Source organism: Ochotona curzoniae, unplaced genomic scaffold (genome assembly GCF_017591425.1).
Source record: "Ochotona curzoniae isolate NIBS_2020 unplaced genomic scaffold, NIBS_Ocur_1.0 scaffold_4701, whole genome shotgun sequence".
Classification (NCBI taxonomy): Eukaryota; Metazoa; Chordata; class Mammalia; order Lagomorpha; family Ochotonidae; genus Ochotona; species Ochotona curzoniae.
Genome location: NW_024467122.1, coordinates 37,398,572 through 37,418,488, shown reverse-complemented (window position 1 = coordinate 37,418,488; position 19,917 = coordinate 37,398,572). Strand labels below are relative to the sequence as shown.

The window sequence follows — 19,917 nt, the reverse complement described above, 5'->3', positions numbered from 1 at the left end:
TCGTTCCTTTCTTTCTTCCTTCCTTCCTGCCTTTCTTTTTTTCCTCATTTTTTTCTTTATTTTTGACAATCTTTACATAGTTAATTAGGGCAAAAAAGTTCATGGGCTACAAGAAAGTGGCTAAGACTGTTTTTTCCACGTTGCTTTTTCCCCCCTGTATCTAGGGTAAAGGAGAAGATAAAGGGAGAAGCCCCACCCAGTCTCCCACCCATCCCAGGTCCCTGATGTGGGCATGCTCTGAGGGTCTTGCTCAAGTGGTTTTGATAGTTCAACAGTTATGAATTGCTGCAAATCTTGCCACTCCGAGCACTATGAGGTCACTGATTGACATAGTCCATCTTAGAGTCTTCGTTTGCCCAGTTTTTCACTGCCAACATATGGTTGCGGTAGTTGATTGATTTGTTCCATCCTCTGTTGTGATGCCAGGTATCCTCTGCAGGTTCCGACGGACTGCCATATCCTCCATGTGCAGCTAGTTATGCCCTCCACTGTTCCGTCTGAGCCTCTGAGGAGGCTTGGCTCTGGCACTTGTACTCCATGGCAGACCATGGGATCTGAGTCTGGCAGTTCGATTGGGGAATCCCAAAAGAAACTTTGTCTGAGGTGATCCCTCAGACAGATCAGATTCTTGTATGTACTTGCAAGTACAGAGCCCGGTACGGCCCATCGCCTCAATCAGCTGGTGGTTTCAATTGCTGGGTCGATTCTGTTTCCACCCTTTCTTCCACTGGAACCAATGGGTGTTACAGTCCAGCCTGATTCTGCCCAGCACACATTCGACCCTCACATAAACCAGTGGGAGCTGCAGCCTAGTCAGAGCGACCCACAATAACCCCCACCAGACCTGCCCCCTGCCCTGGTTCCAATGCATTGGCATTTATTTATAAACCAAATAATATGACATACACAAGTTTTTCTGTGTGGACTTTGTCTTTTTGTTTCCAGATTATTTCACTTAAAATAAGAATCTCTGGTTCTACCCATTTTGCTATTAGAGGAATGGGTGGTAATCAAAGATCTCTGTAATGACAGGAATATTTGACAGTGGTTAGATAAAAATATTCTTAAGCATAAGTTAATACAATAAACACTGAATTTACATTAAGGAAAAAATACTAGGAGTCCAAAATGCTGTGTGGTTCCTTAGTCAAAGCAAGAAGTTATGATAGTAGATGATCCATGGGTTTGGGGTCTGGATTTGCCTCACAATGTGATCAGACATCCGTGATTACTTACCTGTTTCAGGATAAATAATTTCAATAAGCTGGCACATGACTTCATGACCCACAGAGTGAAACACATCACAGTTGCAAAACAACACGGGTGACATACCTTGTGCAAAACCGCAAAGATTATTGTCATGATTGATGCAAAGTTTTTCTATAAACTGCAGACACTTGTGGCAGTAAATTGATAACTTTATCTATTCCATATGAGGAAATTAATCTGTTTTTACTATCATTCATCTAGAATGTTTGAGTTATACCTTCCTACAAAATTATTTCATTCCTGTGTATTTTTAATTTTTTTTACCATGACGATAAAAGGTGAATGAGTCAGCTGACACATGCATATTTCTCAGTTTTCAGGTTTTTGTTTTATGAAGTTAAGGTATTCTGTTCATGGCTATCCAAAGTTACCCTTTTTTCATTGAGAATGATTCTTTTTAACATTACAGTATTCTTTCTTATTGGCAAGAATTTTGTCTTGACCAATAGAACACTATTGTAATTTTACTGGCTTCTGTCTTATATAATTTATCATTCTTCCATTTTCTTTTTTTATTATTATTATTTTTTATTGGAAAGGCAGATATACAGAGAGGAGAGACAGAGAGGAAAATCTTCCGTCCGATGATTCACTCCCCAAGTGAGCGCAACGGGCCGATACTATGCCGATCTGAAGCCAGGAGCCTCTTCCGGGTCTCCCATGAGGGTGCAGGGTCCCAAAGGTTTGGGCCGTCCTCGACTGCTCTCCCGGGCCACAGGCAGGGAGCTGGAAGGGAAGCGGGGCTGCCGGGATTAGAACCGGCGCCCATGTGGGATCCTGGGTGCAAGGCGAGGACCTTAACCACTTGCGCCACCGCGCCGGGCCCATTCTTCTATTTTCAAACTTTCTTAACTTGTTTTGCTTATTTATTACACGTAGCTATACAGAGGATGGTTTTTCAGTTGAAAGTATTTTCCTTTCAAAAACTATTTCTGAAAATATGTGAGCAATATTATGCTATGTCTATACAGTTTTTAATTAAACTAAGAGATCTCATTTAGTTATTGTATTTTCTATCTCTTTTTCTTATGATGGATATGAAATTTATTTTTATTTTCTAGTAATTATCTTCATAATTATGACTTTACTAATTCCCTATTTCTCCATTTCTTTTGATAATGATGTCTACTTTTAATGATAAAAGTATGTTCTATTTTATATTCTACTTCCAAATTTCTTCTCTACCTCATAGTTTTTATCAATAATATTAGTTCTATTAATTTTTACATTTATGCTCTTAAACATATCTACCATTATATTGCTATTTTGTCAACCTAGAAGGAATCCTTTGGTTCCTAGCTAATAGAGTGCTAAAATTGTGAACTTACCTCCTATGTTCTTCCCCTCTTTTTAGATTATAGTTAATTTCATCATTTATACATTTATCAATATTTCCCTACCACATTTTTTACAGTCACCCTAAGCTGAATATTTGAGTCTTTGTTTTACAGTTCTATGTGGCAGTGTTCACCATCAATTGTTGTGCCACAATTTGTGCAATTCATTACTTTGTTGAAATTAATTTTCTATAGTTTCCTTCAGAAAGACCCTTTGGAAAATATTGCATAGTTTCTTATATATTCAAATTACTTTTCTGAAGCCTTTATATTTGGAGAACAGCTTGGTTGAACAAAAAACTTTTGCTCACAACATCTTCCCATGAGTGTTTTACAGCTCTTCCGAGCTGCCTGCTGCTGTGGAGAAATCTGTGGACAGCTTGGTTTTTCCACCTTAATAGGTATGTTGCTCTTTTAACACTTCCCACAAGATGCATTCTGGTTTTTAGGCTTTATTTATTGACTTCAAAGGCAGAGAGAGAAAGACCAACAGATAAACAGAGATACTCTTTCCACTCAGTCTTTGAGAGGCCACAATGTCCAGGACTGAGCCAGGATTAAGCCAGAATCCTGGAATTTCATGATCAGGGAAATGAATTATAAGCAGAGCATCTAGGACTCAGAGGAGATGCAATGATGGCTTAACCTACCATTCTTCATCTTGAAGTCCAGGACATTTATTAAGCTTGGTTGCAAGGTTGAATTTCCACTTTAGGAAAAGTGGACCCATCTTAATCTCAGAAAATCTTTTAGAATTGTATCTTTAACTTGTTTTCCATTCCACTATTCTGACTTCATTTTTTCTGATACTGAAGCTACTCATCATTCAGTTATCTGCTGCTTGTCATCTCTAAGTGCTTATCTCCTTAATCCTTGAACACATTTTCTTTAATTCTGCATTTTCTATGATCTTATTTGTTGAGTTACTTCTTAAAGATTTTACCCGCATTTTTGTGTCTAGTTATATCGATCCCCAACCTTGGAGAACATCGAGATCATTAATTAGCGTTTTCATGATTTTTAAGATTGCTGATCATGTTGAGTGATTTTCAAGAAGAGATGCATATTTTGCATTTCCAGTCCCACTTCCTGTGCATGTTTCTTGGAGGCAGCAGAAGATGGTCCAAGTACTTAGATCCCTGCCATCCATGTGGGAGACCTGAATGGAGCTCCTGGTTACTGGTTTCAGCTTGGCCCAGCCCTGCTTATTATAGGTACTTGGGAAGCAAGCCAGCAGAATTTTTTTCACTCTTTTTCCTTCCACTCTTGCTCTGCCTTTCAAATAGGCAAAATATAAACAATTTGTAAAGCTATTTAGAGATTTGGAAAGTTATTCCTGTGCATGGATCCACTCCCCCAGATGCCCATAACGCATGGCCAAGCCAAAGCAAGAACTCCATTCATGTCTTCCATATGGAGCAAGAACCCCAGTCCTAGAGCTTTGATCTGCTGTCTCCCTCGTGCGGACTCAGACACTCCAATAGTGGACGCTGCCCAAGCACAGGCTTAGATCCTTGTGCTGAACCATCTGCCCAACATATCCTTCTTTATATTTGGAGAACAACTTGGCTGAACAAAACAATTCTTGGCTCACGTCTTTCTTCAGGTGTTTCACAGTGCTTCCTGATGGCCTACTATTATGAAGAAATTTGTACATTGCTTGGTTTTTCCACCTTAATAAGTTTCTTGGTATATCTGTACCAATATCTATACTATCTCACAAGTAATTAAATTAGAAACATAAGGATTTCTAGTAGAAACTCTGCAAAAGTTGTCCATCTTAAACCTGAGGGATAATAGGAACTTTTTTGCCATGAAGGATTCTCAAACGTGGCATTCTCCAGTGTTTTACTGCTGAACTTTGGCTAACTTTTTCAAAGCAATCCATAACAGCAGGTGTTATTATTCTCTTGTAAGTCAACAATCGAAATGTTTGGCGCATCCCCAAACTGCTAGCATGACCTTTCTTCACCCTTGTAATTACACTAGCTCTTGCTTTGGCAGGACTGCCGCTGTCTAGGTGCTGGATTGGTTTCATTCTGTGTTTCAAGATCCTATGGGTAAAGTTGTGTTTCATTTCCTCTTAACAATTCTTCAAAGACATGCTTCTGAAGCTTGATCTCACTTGTTGAAAATATCCATTGAAAACTCAGTTCTTGTTTGCAGCTGATCTGGGCATAACCGTTTTGGCACCCATCAACCAGACAGCCTTTCATTATGTAAGCATCATTCATCATTGACTTTGTCTTTTGGGTGTCCTTCTCTGGGAATACCACAATATGAAAATGTCCATCTTCAAACATGGCACCAGGGACCGATTCCAAAATATTAACTGCATTCTGACCATTGCAGAGCCTACTGGGACTATTAGCTTCTTGCTACTATGCTACCACTGATGTAGCACAAAATTATATTAGCAATGTTTTTTATCACCCTTGTAATTACACTAGCTAATGCAAATCATTCAGTCTATTTTCATATAAGATACACTGTGATTTTTAACTGTTTTATTCTTCAAATATTTGAATAATTTCTTTTCTTATACCTATGTTTGCCCTTATTTCTTTGAGTGATCATCTGTATCTCTTATGAATTCTCTTCCCGTGTTTTTTATGAGAGATTGCTATCACATCTTACACCTGTTTGCTGATTGCTTTTGTAGTTTGGAAAATAATCACATGTATTGTTATTTTCATAACATCCCCTAAGGAACAGCAGGGATTACTGCTTCCATGCTGAAATCAAAGGAAGAAAAAAATCAGGAACATTGGCAACTAATCCCAAATCAAGTTTATTAAGTGACAGATCCTACATGTCTACAGGATTATTTTAGAATTAGAAGTTGTTTTCAATGACCTAGATCGTGTCTCTCAAACTAGACTGCTTTGATGAACTAAGTTTAGATTTAAAAACTTATTCCCCTACCTTCTTTCAATTTCAAGTAATGTAATTACAGAAATAAAAACATTCTTGAAAATGAAGCACTTATCCACACAAAGGGAGCATAACAGGAAAATGTGTCCTGGGAAAGGAGTAATATGAAGTAGAACTTTTACAAGAGAGTACTGTCAAAACTTGGGATTTCAAGATTGGGACAGAGAACTTCAGCATATGTTGATAGTATGACTTGTGATGTATATGTCAAGGAAAATAACTAGGTATCTTAGCATCAACTTAGAAGATTGCCAGAAGTATCACAAATATCTTCATTTGTAATGTTATCTACTTGCTCATGTTTTTACCCATTCAAAGAAATAAATAAATTTGGCTGCAGTCAAGCTTAGGCAATCTAGTCTGGGTTTACTGGCAGAAGGCCTAAAACGTCAAGGATTAGATTCCTCAGAGACCATGTTAAAGGAAATATGGGACAATGTTATAGATTCTTGTTCAGAGGGCAAGGTTAGGCACATGAAATGCGTGCAAATTAGGCATACCAAATATCTCCATTTGGCACCTTGACAATAGATGTGCATGAATGATTGTAATGATCTTCCATTGTGACTTTACCAGTCATCAGGGAAATAAAGGTGATAGGTGATTCTTCAAGTTAATGAAATTTAACTTGAAAACCAAATAGCACTAATTAAAAAGAATCATAGTATGCTAACTAGCATGGCCAATAAATAGAAACTACTGTTGGCCATTCTACCCTTTCATATTTCCATTTAGCATGTGTAAACTAAGGTATAAGAAAGTTAAGCAGAATGCTTGTTTCAAAGAAAAATTGTGAAGACTCTCACAGATAAAAATCAGCATGATGAGAGGAGATCTTCCATACCTTCATGGAGTACTAAAACCCCAGGTAAACGTATAATAAAAGCTGAAAGAACAATGGAATGAATTCCTTCTATCACAGTAACCTTCACTAACTGAGCATTATATAGTTGAGTGTGAAGCATCATAAATAGTGATGAAAGCACATCGAAAATTTTCATTGGAGAAAGACCCAGAGCCTCAACCAGAAAAGATTACACCTTGAAAAGTCACCTGTTTCTGCCAGCAACACATCATCATTCCATTCACTGCTAAGCTCCTCTGCCCAACCAGCATGCGTTTATATGTGCTAGTTTCTAACAGCATGGGCATGTCACAAGCTTATAATTTCTTTGATTTTGTTCTATTCAGTTTTGTTTTAATTTCCTTCTTTGTTTTATATACATATAGTCTTAGATTCACTAATAAGACCAGAGGAGAATCCACATCTACCTCACACAAGCATAGTCTATCCATTACAAAATCCCCAAACCCCTCCCAGGGTGTTTCGTTCCTTACTTGTTCATTTCACGAACCTATATTAACACTTTTTCATTATTCAATACCAGGTTTCTTGAAAGTGCACCATAATTTCTTTCTCAAAATCTACTAGAGCAGGCCCAGCGGCATGGCCTATTTGCCAAATTTGCATGTTGTATCTGACAGTATCCCATAACAGTGCCGGTTCATGTTCCAGCAGCTCCCTGCGTGTGGCCTGGGATAGCAGCAGAGGATGGCCCAAGTCTTTAGTTCCCTGCACCCATGTGGGAGACCCAGAAGAAGTTCCTGACTCAGCTATGACTATTGTGGCCATATGGGGAGTGAATCAACAGACAAAAGATCTTTGTCTCTCCTTCTCTCTGTAAATCCACTTTTCCAATAAAAAATAAATAAATCCCCCCCAAAAAATTGATTAGAGCATAAACAGAAATAGCAACATAATGTCCAATGTCTTGAGTTTCTAGGAAATATAATGACTAAGTAAAAAATTGACTTCAGATTCAATATAGTTTCACTCAGCAAATATGGCCTCATGTTCCTATAGATTATGCATTTAAAAATATTTTTTAAAAGAAAAAACTAAACCCCAAATACTTACATTTCTTGAAACAGGAAAATTAGTAAATAGCCATGTTTCTATGATTTGTTAGTTTAAAAAAATCTATTAGTATAAAATTCTCATTCTGATGTTAAAGAAAGAGCAAAAGCTTAATATGCCAACTTCATTCACATTGCATTTTCTATTTGGTTTGAAGCACAAATGCACTGTCACATATTAAGCTGAGTTCTCCCTGTTTGTTCTTGCTTGAAACCTAGAGGAAATAATCAGAGCCTGGCTTGGCCAGGACTTACATCTGCCAGGTCTGAGCAGTTCACACACACCACGCTTTTGGAAAAGGCAGAGGGATCTATTTCCCCATCAATTGCCTGGGGCATTGGCAGATTCTGTTGAACACCAGCAGGACCACCTGGACCCCTGAGAGGTCCTGCTTAATTAAGACATTAGCTCCTCACATATTGAAGAAAGCTTCCTGAATTCATACACGGAGAGTGAAATGGGCATTTCTATTGAGACATGTTGAAATCCGATTTCAGCTCCCTTTTGTGTACAGCAACCTACACTACGAAAAGCGTCAGTCCAGCCTTGCTAATTTTGTTAGAGGGAGAACCAGTAACAGCAGTTCAGCTGACGATAGAAAAAAGGAAGAGACTCTGAATGATTATAGGATCCTTATAATACACAGAGTGTTATTATGGCATTCTGCCCAGGCCTGCCACAGATATAGGAAGTTGAAGAGTAGATTATTTTTAATGCTAAACCTAATATGCATTCGCTTTCTTTTCTTTTTTTTTCCCCCTTTAAACTGGTAAGGGAATGGAAAAGACATCAAAGCAATTTTCTCATAAATCTATACAAAAATGAGTTTCAGAGTCAACTTTTATGCTTTATTTTATTTATTTATTTATTTATTTATTTATTTATTTATTTATTTGTTGGAAACTGAAAGGGAGCATTATTCAATGCCTTTCAGATAGCTTTGGAGAAATAGAATAAATCCAATATATATGGAAAAGCTTATAGTCTTCTTTTTTTCTGTAAAATATGTACAACCCTGAGATCTTTCTTTGATATTAAGATTGTTTCTGAAATTTCCTTTTCAAAGTTTTTCATACATATTTCACTTGATTTCCTAGACACTTAGTAATTTACAATTCTGAAGTAGTATGACAGGATACAAGGTTTAATATTCTGGTATATGAAGCTATTGTCTTTTCTACACTTCAGCTCCGAAAATCTTGCTCCAAGCCTTAAACCACAATGACAGGAATAGGCATTTAGCCTATCAGTTAACAGGCTGCTTAAGAGCCCCATGTCCCATGTAGGAGTCTCAGGGTTAGATACCTGGTTCTGGCCCATGGCTCCAGATTCCTGCCAAGGAATACCCCCAGAGAGACAGAAATGCTACCTAAAGTAGTTGGTTCCAGGTCAGTCACGTGAGACCTGGGTTGACTTCCCAGCTCCTATCTTTGGCCTCATTCCATTTAGGGGAGTGAAACATGGATGGGAGCTCTGTGTTTCAATTTGTCTGTCTCTGTGGTCACTCATCCTCTCCCTTTCTTTGGCTCTCAAATAAATAAAATGTTTAACAAATACATGCGATATAATGAGAGTCTTTTGTTTCAACTTACTTTATTGGAATATTTCATTTATTAAATGTATTTGGCAGACATTCAAAGACAGATTCTCTCTCTTTCTCTGTCTCTGTCTCCCTCTCTCTCTTTCCAAACGCCCCACAAGAACTGGGGCTGTGCTGGGGCAACTGGAATCCAGGAGTTGGGAGTTCAGCTTCAGTCTACCATGCAAGCGACAAGGACCAAGCACTTGGTCATCACTTACTGACTTCAGAGTACACTGTAACAGGATCCAGAACGGGGAGTGGACCTAAGACTCACATACAGGCCCATTGATACAGGTTATAACCATCCTGGAAATTGTGAGGACTACCCAAGCCTCTTATTTTAGTTTCTGTGGCTAAGAATGTCAGAATTAGGTAGGGAAGATTGTCATTAACATTATACCATCAGCCTGAAAATGTGCTCCTTGTGTGTGAAATTATGTTTTTATGACACTTCTTTGGTTTTGTTTGAATCAGCTATATTGAAAATCATCTTGAACCAATTTTTATCCAATGACTGCTTCTCAATACACATTATTCTTGTAACTGCTAAAGATTTGATGGTTCAGCTTTTCCGACAAGGTTGTTTGAATACGCAAAGGGTTTCCAGAGCGTACTTAAAAACTATGTCAAAGTTAAAGTCAAAGTTGCTTAGTTTCACCAGTAGTTTAAAAGAAAGTTCAAAGTTCAGGATTTCGTGAAAAGGAAGCTTTTGTGTTTGTAATACTGTTCCAAATTATTAAGCCAAGGCAACCACAGATTTCAGTAAAATTGACAGAGGGTAATAGTGGTGAAAGAATCCTCCTGAGAACCGAGGTAACTTACTTTCACTGTTCTGTCTGACTGATCACTGGTAGCATCATTGTATGCATGGCTTATCATTCAGTAAACTGCCATACTCAAGTTAACAGACATACAACCAAGAGCTAAAGTCACCTCCTTTATGTGCTGCACCCAGAAGAATGTTCTTGGTACTGACTGGAAAAAAATCATGATCCAGAGACAGACATTTCCCCAGATATCTTTTTCATTTACTCAATTGCAATGGTTTTACAGAGTGGGAGTGGAAATTAATAGACATGGATGAAACATGGCAAGACTCCAGTAACTTCTTTATATTAGCCACCAAATCATTAACACAGTGAGGAAAACCTTAAACAGACATTAAAGCATGAAAAAACATTTGAAATTCAGCCTTTCCTATGTTGCAGCACAAAGTTGGCAGCCATTTAGTGGTGCTGATACTATTGAAACTATCCCAAATTTAGAACGCTGTTGTACACGTGACTAACAGAATCCTTCCCTGTTGACAAAACCAAAGTTTTTCAACCCTGGCTAAACATTAGAATTACCTGGGGAGCCTGCAGCTTAATTGATCAGGATTGGAAACGGGGAAGGTTTTAAAGCTCTCCAGGCAGTCCTAATGTGTGAAGATGGAGAATCAGTTTGGAAATGGTGCAGGAGATTTTCAAGCTTTTCGCATTCAGAACATGCTGCATACAAGCCCCTACCGTTTTCCTCAAGAAGTGTAATACCTCTATAAAAAAAGGAATAGTTTGACAGAGTGCATAGAAAGAGAATAATCACATTCAAAGGAGGAACACTTGTAATAATAGAATTTCTCTTTCAAATAATCTACGCAATGTACAACACTATTACTGAATTGTACATACTAAACCATACAGAAAGAATATATCGTGTTAATTGCATTAGAAATTTTCTTCAAGATGACATCTTCCAGGTTGTAGAAAAAATACTTAATAGCAGTTTAAGCTTAGTCTGATTTGATAATCAAATTAGTTGTCTCATTGTGTTCCTTTTTTCTTTTTCCTCAAATAAAAGCATTTTTAGGCCTGGTATGATGGCTCAACTTGGCTAATCTTCCACTTCAGGCACCAGAATCCCATATGGGTGCTGGTTTGTGATCTGACTGCTCCAGTTCCTGTGCAGCTCTCTGCTTGTGACTTGGAAAAGCAACAGAGGATGGCCCAGGGCCTTGGGACTCTGCATCCATGTGGGCTAACTGGAGAAAGCTCCTGGATCCTGGCTTTGGAAAAGCTCCTCTGCAACCATTGTGGCCACAGATACACCCCTTATTTCTGGTTTCCTTTTGCAAGATATTGGTGTATGTAACCTGTTAATATTAATGATGTGCAACAACAATGAGGAGAACTCTGGTATCGCACATGGCTTCAGGAACATGTGCACACCATCATCTGGCAGGATGGTCAGTTGCTTTCCTATTTGTGGGGTGCATGCTTCCTCTGATCCTCACCTCTGCCTAGTGGATCTTTCTACATGGCACTGGCCAACTCGCTGATGCAAACTTAGCTTCCCTGAAACCTTTGTCTTCACACTCTTGGATACTCAGCATTTTATCCATATAAATTTAGATTGTGCCATATATTTTGGCTCCCATCCAAAGCCACAGGCTTCACTGATGCTGCTACAAATTTTAGGAGGTGGCAATTCTGCCATCTCTTTATCAGTTTTTTGGAAACATGATAATTTTATAGCAAAAGGATATTTTAGTTAGAATACAATAGTATCATTCAAATATTCTTGGTACTAAGAGAGCTCTAGTTTCATTTTTTGCTGCACACTTCCTTTATTCATAAGCCATGTTTTGCTTCTTTTGCCTCTTTTTTTATATTTTATTTTATTTATATTTTATTTTTCTCCCTAGAATCTTGAGGATAAAAAATAGTTTGTCCTACTGAGTAAAATATGGTGAAAATGATAGTTTCAGTGTTAGTTTTTGCATCTATTGTTTATTCCACTTTACTTTCTAATCCACAAACCAAAGCACCATTCTGGAAATGGTCAGAAAGTGTGGCTGCCTGGGGCTATAGTCTCTGACATGAGCAATGAAAGGTTGCTGAAGTTCAAGTAAAAGGGTGAATTTAGCAAGGTAGAAGTTATGATATTTTTGACTCATCTTGATATTAAAAGTTATCTACTTAGAAACAAGGAGATCTGATTGTCATTTTTTAAAAATCCTATTTTGGGGAAAATTTGGAAGTGTGAAACTGGACACTAAAATCAAATAACAATTATAATTCTTGTCTGGCTCCAAATCGTAGTGGAAAAAAGTTCCAAGCCTCCAATTCTTCAAATGAAATGCATAAGGGAGAGCGAACTATTCCTGTGGTTGCATTTCTGTATAATTTTAAATGACAGTTTCATTAAAAAAAAACACATACACATTGATCTCATCTTTCTGAAAATGAAACACATTTGGCAATAGGGCACTAAATTTTTAGAAAATAGGTATATGATAACCAATGTGTGCATAAACGCTGGGGTGCTGCAAATAGAGAAAGAATTTATCTGGCAGAAGAGAAGTTATTCAACAAGATCACTCACTGAGTCCATATCATGATGCAAATGAAAACTCCACATATTTGCTTATTTAAAACCACCACAGGGTGCAGAATGTAGCAATAAGAGTTAATTAAACTATATAAAATAGAACACCAAAAACCACGAAAAAATTCAGTTCAAAGATGAATTTTTAAATATCTCTCACTTTGCATCCTAAAAATAAGTAGAAATCACTTTCTCCAAAGAGTGTAAGCAGCTAATGTCTTTCTTCGCATGTTCTTTGGTTCATTTTTTTCCCCCTGTGGCTCTGATGTGCCTCAGTTTCTCCCACTAAAACTTCGAAAGTCCAAGGAAATGCTTTCTTCCCCATGACGGGACTTATTACTAAGAATAGCGTACTTTTTGACCTTAGGTCTTTACCAAATAAAAATCATTTCATATTAGTTTCTACATACCTATAAACATAACAAGCTATGTGGGTGTGACAAGACAAATAGTTTATTTCATGATCTGAGTTTGTGAACTTCTCAGAGAAGTTTCTATATGCTTTAGGCTTGTTAATCCCCTAGCTTTTTTGTATTTCTACACTATAAAAAGGTTTTTAAACTACACAACTATTTACAGAAAGCTCATAAGGCTACCAAATGTCTCTATTTATAACTGGTGGTGGTTTGTGTTCTTTATGAGATTCTGCTTTTTGGTAGATTAAATTTCACTCTAACCAACCACCCCTATCAAAATCCAAAGGTACAGGTAATGAGTTAAAATGGACTGTTTTCAAATGAGTTGTAACATTCCACAAACATACTGTTTTTGCCGTGTTCACTGCAGAAAACACAAAGCAATGATTTCTGTCTTGCAATAAGATTAGGCTGAAGTTTAACATCACCATCAAGTTAGGAAGGCAGAGAAAGATCTGAGTCCAGGGCGGCATTTCTATGTTTTAAGTCTTAGCTCAACAGTCAATGAAAGATGGGTTTGCATGAGTCAGATGTTTCTATATCACAAGGAGTAAAAATACTGTGCTGTGAGGGCCTTTCAACAACTGTTTCCCACTATTTATTATCTCACTAACCCTGTCTATTTCCTCATGAGGTTTTCATGTGGTGTTGTTATTAAGACTATTTTACTACAGAAAAATCCTAAGAAAGGTGAAATGAAATGATGTGTTTGAGGTCATGTGAATCATTGGCTAGAGCTGCGGTTTGAAACACCTAGGTACTTTGCAGAATGATGCTACTACTGATGAGTTCTCTGTTAACAGAACTTGCTAGATATTTGGACTTCAGAGCTCATCTTCTACACATAGATCTTTTTCCTTCAAAAATACTAATGTATCAGAAATTAGTCACAAATGAGTAAACATCATGCATGACTCCCTGAGCCAATTAACATGTCAGGTCTACTTTACTGTTAGACAAATAATTTGAAATATTTGCAAAAGAGCAGCATGAGAATTTAATCTGTGTAATTAGGCAGAGCTCTCAATAAATTCTTGATATGCCTTGAGGGATACACAACTCAGAAAGAACCAGCATTTTTTGTTTCCTCCTGTTTGTGTGAGAAAAAAAGACAATACTAAGTCTCTTTGTAGGCTCCCAAATCGTAGTATTCAAACATAATTTAAGAGCTGGTGATACCCTAAGATTGATAAGCAAAGTAGCCAATGAAATTAGCTAACCCTGTGCAAAGGTCTATAAAAAGAGAAGTTGTAAATCCTTTGAAGAGGTTTTGGATAGCTTCAACTGTTTTCTTTGAATCTTAAATTTCTTCTACCATGATTAGAAACCAATTATGTTAATCTTGTAGAATGGAGTAATTAGGAAATCTATGATTTCATACATTGTTCCTAAAGATTCTCCCAAATATAGATAATCTCAACTTATTTTTAATTTCACTAACAAAATCATTTACCCATTCATTTTTATTATTTCAATGATGAAACTGTGACATTTGCATACAATTAAAATGAGGATTTCACAGAAAGTCTAGAATACTCTGTGGACTAACTGGCACCCCACTTTTCCTGTATATTTCCTAGGCCTGAACAATGGTCACCTAAAGGCCAAATTTAAAAGATGCAAAAGATTATCATATCAAAACACATTTTTCTACCATTCTTCTAATACATACAATGAACACATCGTTTCTTTTTGGAAAAAACTAAATACTTCTTATTTGGAAAAGGCATAGGAGTATGTTTCAACATGAAAATGCTATCCATATTAAGAGCTCATCCATTGTGTAGATATTTTTGTTTATTGTCTAGATGGTTAACCAGAATAGCTTAGTCATACGATTCTGAGATTATTTTTAAATACTAATCTAATCTAGTCATAATCTGGTTTCTAGTAAGTTTATCCACAAAATCTAGGACACTGCATGAGTAGATAGTCACACACCCCTATAACAACATTCTGGTCAATTTACACAATGTACGCAATCAAAGTCCCAAGAGATACTAATGGAGCTGAAAATTTCATATTTCCTCATGAGCAATGTCATAGCCATCACAAATTTTAAGGTGTTTGTGGTGATATCAATATAAACAAACCTACTGCAACACCAGCTGCATAAAACTACAGCAAGCGCAATACTTATGATCAGTGCATAATGTTTGACAATATGAATATGTTGAATTTTTGTTTACTATACCACACATTTGATGATTATTTTAGAGCTTACCTCTTCTATTTATATCTTAGAAAGTTCACTATAAAATAGTTTGTTATCAGATGCCAGAAGCAACCTCAGATGTCTCCTGTTCACCTCATATCTTGATTTCATCAGTTGATCATATTAAAGGCTTATACCTCCTGGGTTTGTGCACATGTACTCAATGGTGTCTACCTAATGATAGAAACACTTAGCAGTACTTTTTTCAGAATAGGTACCTGTTGTTAAGTGATCTATGATTATATTCTGTGGGAGATCAAAGAGGAAGTTTCAGGGAGCCATAAATTTAATGCCAATGTGTGCATTGGTCCAAAGAGAGGACAACGTGTAAGGAAGAAGAGCAGGGAGTTTTGAAGATAAGTCATTGTTTTTAGTTTTGCCAGAACTGGCTCTATTATTATATTTCCTTAACTGAAAGTGTGAGTTCTACATGGTGAAAATGGAACTCTTTGTTCATAGTGGTTTTCATAATTTTGGTTCCAACGTTTTTAGAATTGTACAGATACAGAAAAATGAACCAAAACTTGCCCCTTTATTTTGTGTCTTCTGTCTCCTCATCCATTTTTCTAGTCTTGCAATTCTCTCATCTTTCACTTCCAAGTCTGCAATAAACCTGCCAAACACACATACTTTCTATAGCTTTACCTTTTCTTGACCCACATTTTAGTCTAGGAATTTTAATTTTTTTATTTTTAGAAAGAAACAGGTCAAAACCGTGAGAATATATCTACTTCATGATCTGTAACTCAAAATCCCACACTGAAAGAAAAGGGATACACATTCAAAAAATCCAACTAGTGTAATTTGGTGTTTGTCCCTTTCTTAACTGAGACTGTCTCTTGCAATATCATTTCATTCTCTCCTGAGTTTCAAAAATAGATGCAGAAGATAGATACGGATCATGAAATCACAAGTTTGAAAAGCAAGACAAACAAACAAACAAAACACAGGCACATTTCACAGCAAGTACAGGAGAGTTCTTTCTTCCCCCTCCTTTCAGGCAGCCGAGACAGAGTCACAATTTTAGCCCCATCACATGCTTGACCCGTTCAGTAAATTGCTTTTGAGTTAGTTGGTTATGGATGGGAGGGTTGTCAAGCTGAGACTTCTCAGTTCCTTATTAACTTTACTAAAGTTGACCTTGGACATTTCATTAATTACTCCAAAGAATAGCACATGGAAATAATGATCAGATATACTCAGGAATAAAAGCCAAATACAGTGTGTGTTAGAAAAGGTGTATTATCATTGTCAATGTCACACTTAATGGGCTGACCCCACAGTGAGTGCTTGGGATGCTTTCTCTGCTGGTTTCTTCTCATTATTTACATTCATCAAGCAACAGCCCAGTCTGGCGAGAAGCAGTCCATCACAGTGAATATTTAACCATAAGGAACAGCCATGTGAGCAACTGAAATAGTTACAGCATGAGAAAGGTTTAATAGCTCAATTAATGAACAATAAACCAATGTGCAGATCAAAATCATACTTCATCGAAGGGTAAGCTTTTAAATGTCCATTTTTTCATTAGTTTCTTCTCTCATCAGAACTTACCATAAATTCCATCTGGAGAAATAAAGAAAGACTCAGCTACAATTACCAATTTAGTAGATGCTTAATGATGGGGAAAATCATAAAAGGTTGCCAGCCACTGTAACTTCACTTGTATGGCACCAGATGTCCAGGAAAGGGAGCTTACGCTCATGAAAAATCCTTCCTTTCATTTATTCAGTCCAAATACTGTGAGTCATTTTACTGCTTATTCTTAGGCCAACTCTAGTCCATTATAACATTTCTGTTGACCTCTGCTTCAAATTATATAGTCACAAGAAGGTTTATCCTATGAACCACTCCTACTTGGTCTGTAACACCATTGATTCCCACCTGTAGCATGGAATAGCTCCACAACTTACTTATCTCTTTGTATTTCAACACAAAGGGATCCCATTAAGAAGGAAGTCAAACTTCTCACTCCTACGTCAGTGCTCTTGGTACCCAATTCCTCAATAAAGGTTCACAAAACTCTATATTGGTTTCCCCCTCTTACCACATAACATTTAGCTTTATACTTCATGAATCTCATTCTAGCTCATTCTGCTCCAATCCCATTGAGCCTTGAAAACAACAGGTACATGGTCGAATCAAAGGTTTTTTCTGCTAGCTGCTCTCCCTGAAAGCTCTCCTGCCAAACAAGAACATGATAGATTATCAACCTACTTCAGATCATTGCATAAGTATCACCTTCTCCATAAGGTACAAACAGACTGTCTCATTTCAGTTCCAGCCCCTTTCTTGACATCTTTATTATCTTTATTCACCTCACCTGTCAACTACTACAGGATTTTCCTCTTTATTTGGTGATTTTTGTCTGTGATTACTGTCCTTTTTGTTCATATATATCTCACAAGCCTTCTACAATGTTGATGGTGATTGCATTGAAACTGATCCACCAATACAGAGAAAAACATCTGAGAATGACTATAACATCATGTTTTTCCAATAAGTTATCAAAAATTTAGAAGATCATTAATTTCCCTCTGGAGTGATATGTATGACATGAATTATTGTTTGTGCCTTATGCCTGTAATATTAGTATATGCCCAACCTTAGACATCATAACTTAACACATTAATGAAGGAGTGCATTGTGTCAGTCAGCCTGCTATTACTGTAACTGATAGAGCCAAGCTACTCAGATAGGTTTATTTCAGCTCAAAGCTTTGGAGAGTCACAGTTTAAAAATTAAGTGACCTAATTTGTATGGTATCTGAAAAAGATGCAAACAGTTTTGGAGAAAGAATTGGGTGAGATCACAATTTCCATATTCTCGTTCTCCCCCCTGCTTTATGTGGGGGAAGGAGGCAGACAAGGAGAGAAGCCACACCCAGACTCCCAAATGCCTTTACAACCCGGAATGGAGGGCAGCTACCTGACACTACCCCAGAGTCCCTGATGTAGAGCATGCTCTGAGGGTCCAGCACATGAGGTTTCAGTAGTTCAACAGTTTGGAATAACTGCTGATCTTGCCACTCCAAGCATGATGAAATCTTTCCAGAATCCACTGATGGACATAGTCCACCTTAGAGTGTCTATTTGCCCAGATATTCACTGCCAACACTTGGCTGGGATAGTTGATTGATTTGTTCTGTCCTGTATTTTGTTACAGTATCAGGTGTCCTCCACAGACTCCGACATACTGCCATATCCTCCATGTACAGCTGGATATGCTGTCTACTGCTCTATCTAAGCCAATGAGGAGGCCCGTCTCTGACCCATGCACTTCATGAGCAGACCATGAAACTGCGATTCTCTTTATGGTTTGGGTTCTGAATCCAGCAATTCAGTTGGAAAGATTCCCTTAAAAACTTCATCTGGGGTAATCCAAGACATGGTTTTTGTGTGTGTTTGCCAATACAGAGTCCGGCACAATCCACTGCCCCAATCAGCTTATGTACACACTAGTGGTTGCAGTTGTTGGGTCAGTTATGTCTCCAGCCTTTTACACAAATCAATGGGCATTGCAGCCCATTCTGGTCCTGCCCATCACACATCAGTGGGAGCTGTAGCGTACTCGGAGCAACCCATAATAACCCCACCAAGCCCACTTCCTGCTCTGGTTCCCATGCTTGCCAGTTTGAACAGTCGATTGGTCCAGTCTGTCCCACATCCCATTCAGCTCTCATACATGTCAATGGACACTGAAGCCCCATAACCCAGCCCACACACTTGCTGGAGAGTGCCACTCTCTGTCTAGCCGTGTCTGCCCCAGTCCTAATTCTTGTGCTCACCAGTAAGACTGGCAACCCTAGAGGGAGGTACCCATTGTTTCCCCACTGGACCCACTACCACTCCTGGATGTTGCATTCTCCAGATGGTTCTGCAGTTGATCTTGACAGTTTGCCCTCCCCTCCATGCCAGCATCTGCCAGCTGATGCTATGGCAAAGCCCAACCAACCCACCCTCACTCTTATGCATGCAACAGTAGGAACATGTTTAAGTACAGTTTATTGAAACACCTGGGGTGAAGATAGCCTAAGTTTTCCGTTCTCACCTTTTCTATTTGATGAATGGACAAAATCTTTTAAAAAGCTCTCATCTGAGGAAAGATGTTCTTTGTCCTTTCCTTAACTGAAGATTAATGACATTTTGAGAAATTTGACAAAAATTAGTTCAGCAAGTGTTATCACTGCAAAGTAGCAAAAGCCATTTTCTGATAGTCAACCTGAAAGTCAAATATCAACGGATCCAAATGACTGAAAATAAAAGGTAAGAGAGGATAGCCTTTGCTGAGTACATAAGACTTGAAATGGCTGTCAAGAACAAAACTTCCAAGGTGACTATGGCCATTCCGTCACAGGAGCTACTGTTGCCCTCTGTCCAGAAGATAGGAGAAAAGGGCATTTCTCTGCTTACCGAGAGACGAGCTTCCAGGTCCACCAGAACTATTTTGCTCACTACCCTCAAAGACACACACCATAATGCAATGGGCATGGCTGCACCACCACCGTTGTGTCACACACAGAGTAGCACATACTGTTGCTATTAAGGAGATCCAACTTTCTACCTTGCTAATTAACACTCCCTTTTATTTGTGTATTTTCCTGAGGAGTGCTTTTATTTTTTGCATTTGTATAACTCAACTTATCTTTCCTGGCTGAACCTCAAATCCATCTGTTAATTCCAAACACGACAGTTCTTTGTAGGTCACCAACCTCAATTCTGTGCTGCTGTCCTTTCTTCATCATCCATTTTCCCACCCTATTTTTAATCAAGCTTTCCAGATCTATCTTTCAAGCAATCCTCTGTTGTAAACCTCACAGAGTCATCTAGTTTCTCCTAGAATATCTTCACCTTTAAAACCTCAGACTAGGGTCCAACGTG

At 37.9% G+C, this 19,917-nt stretch overlaps 1 long non-coding RNA gene across 1 annotated transcript; it reads left to right on the top strand.

Moving 5' to 3' along the window:
- Positions 1-218: 218 nt before the first annotated feature.
- On the top strand, positions 219-18,107 carry LOC121149436. Its single transcript, XR_005882653.1, has 4 exons — positions 219-316; positions 4,760-4,764; positions 9,673-9,677; positions 18,092-18,107. It is a non-coding gene; the product is annotated as an uncharacterized LOC121149436 (long non-coding RNA).
- The last annotated feature ends 1,810 nt before the right edge of the window (positions 18,108-19,917 follow it).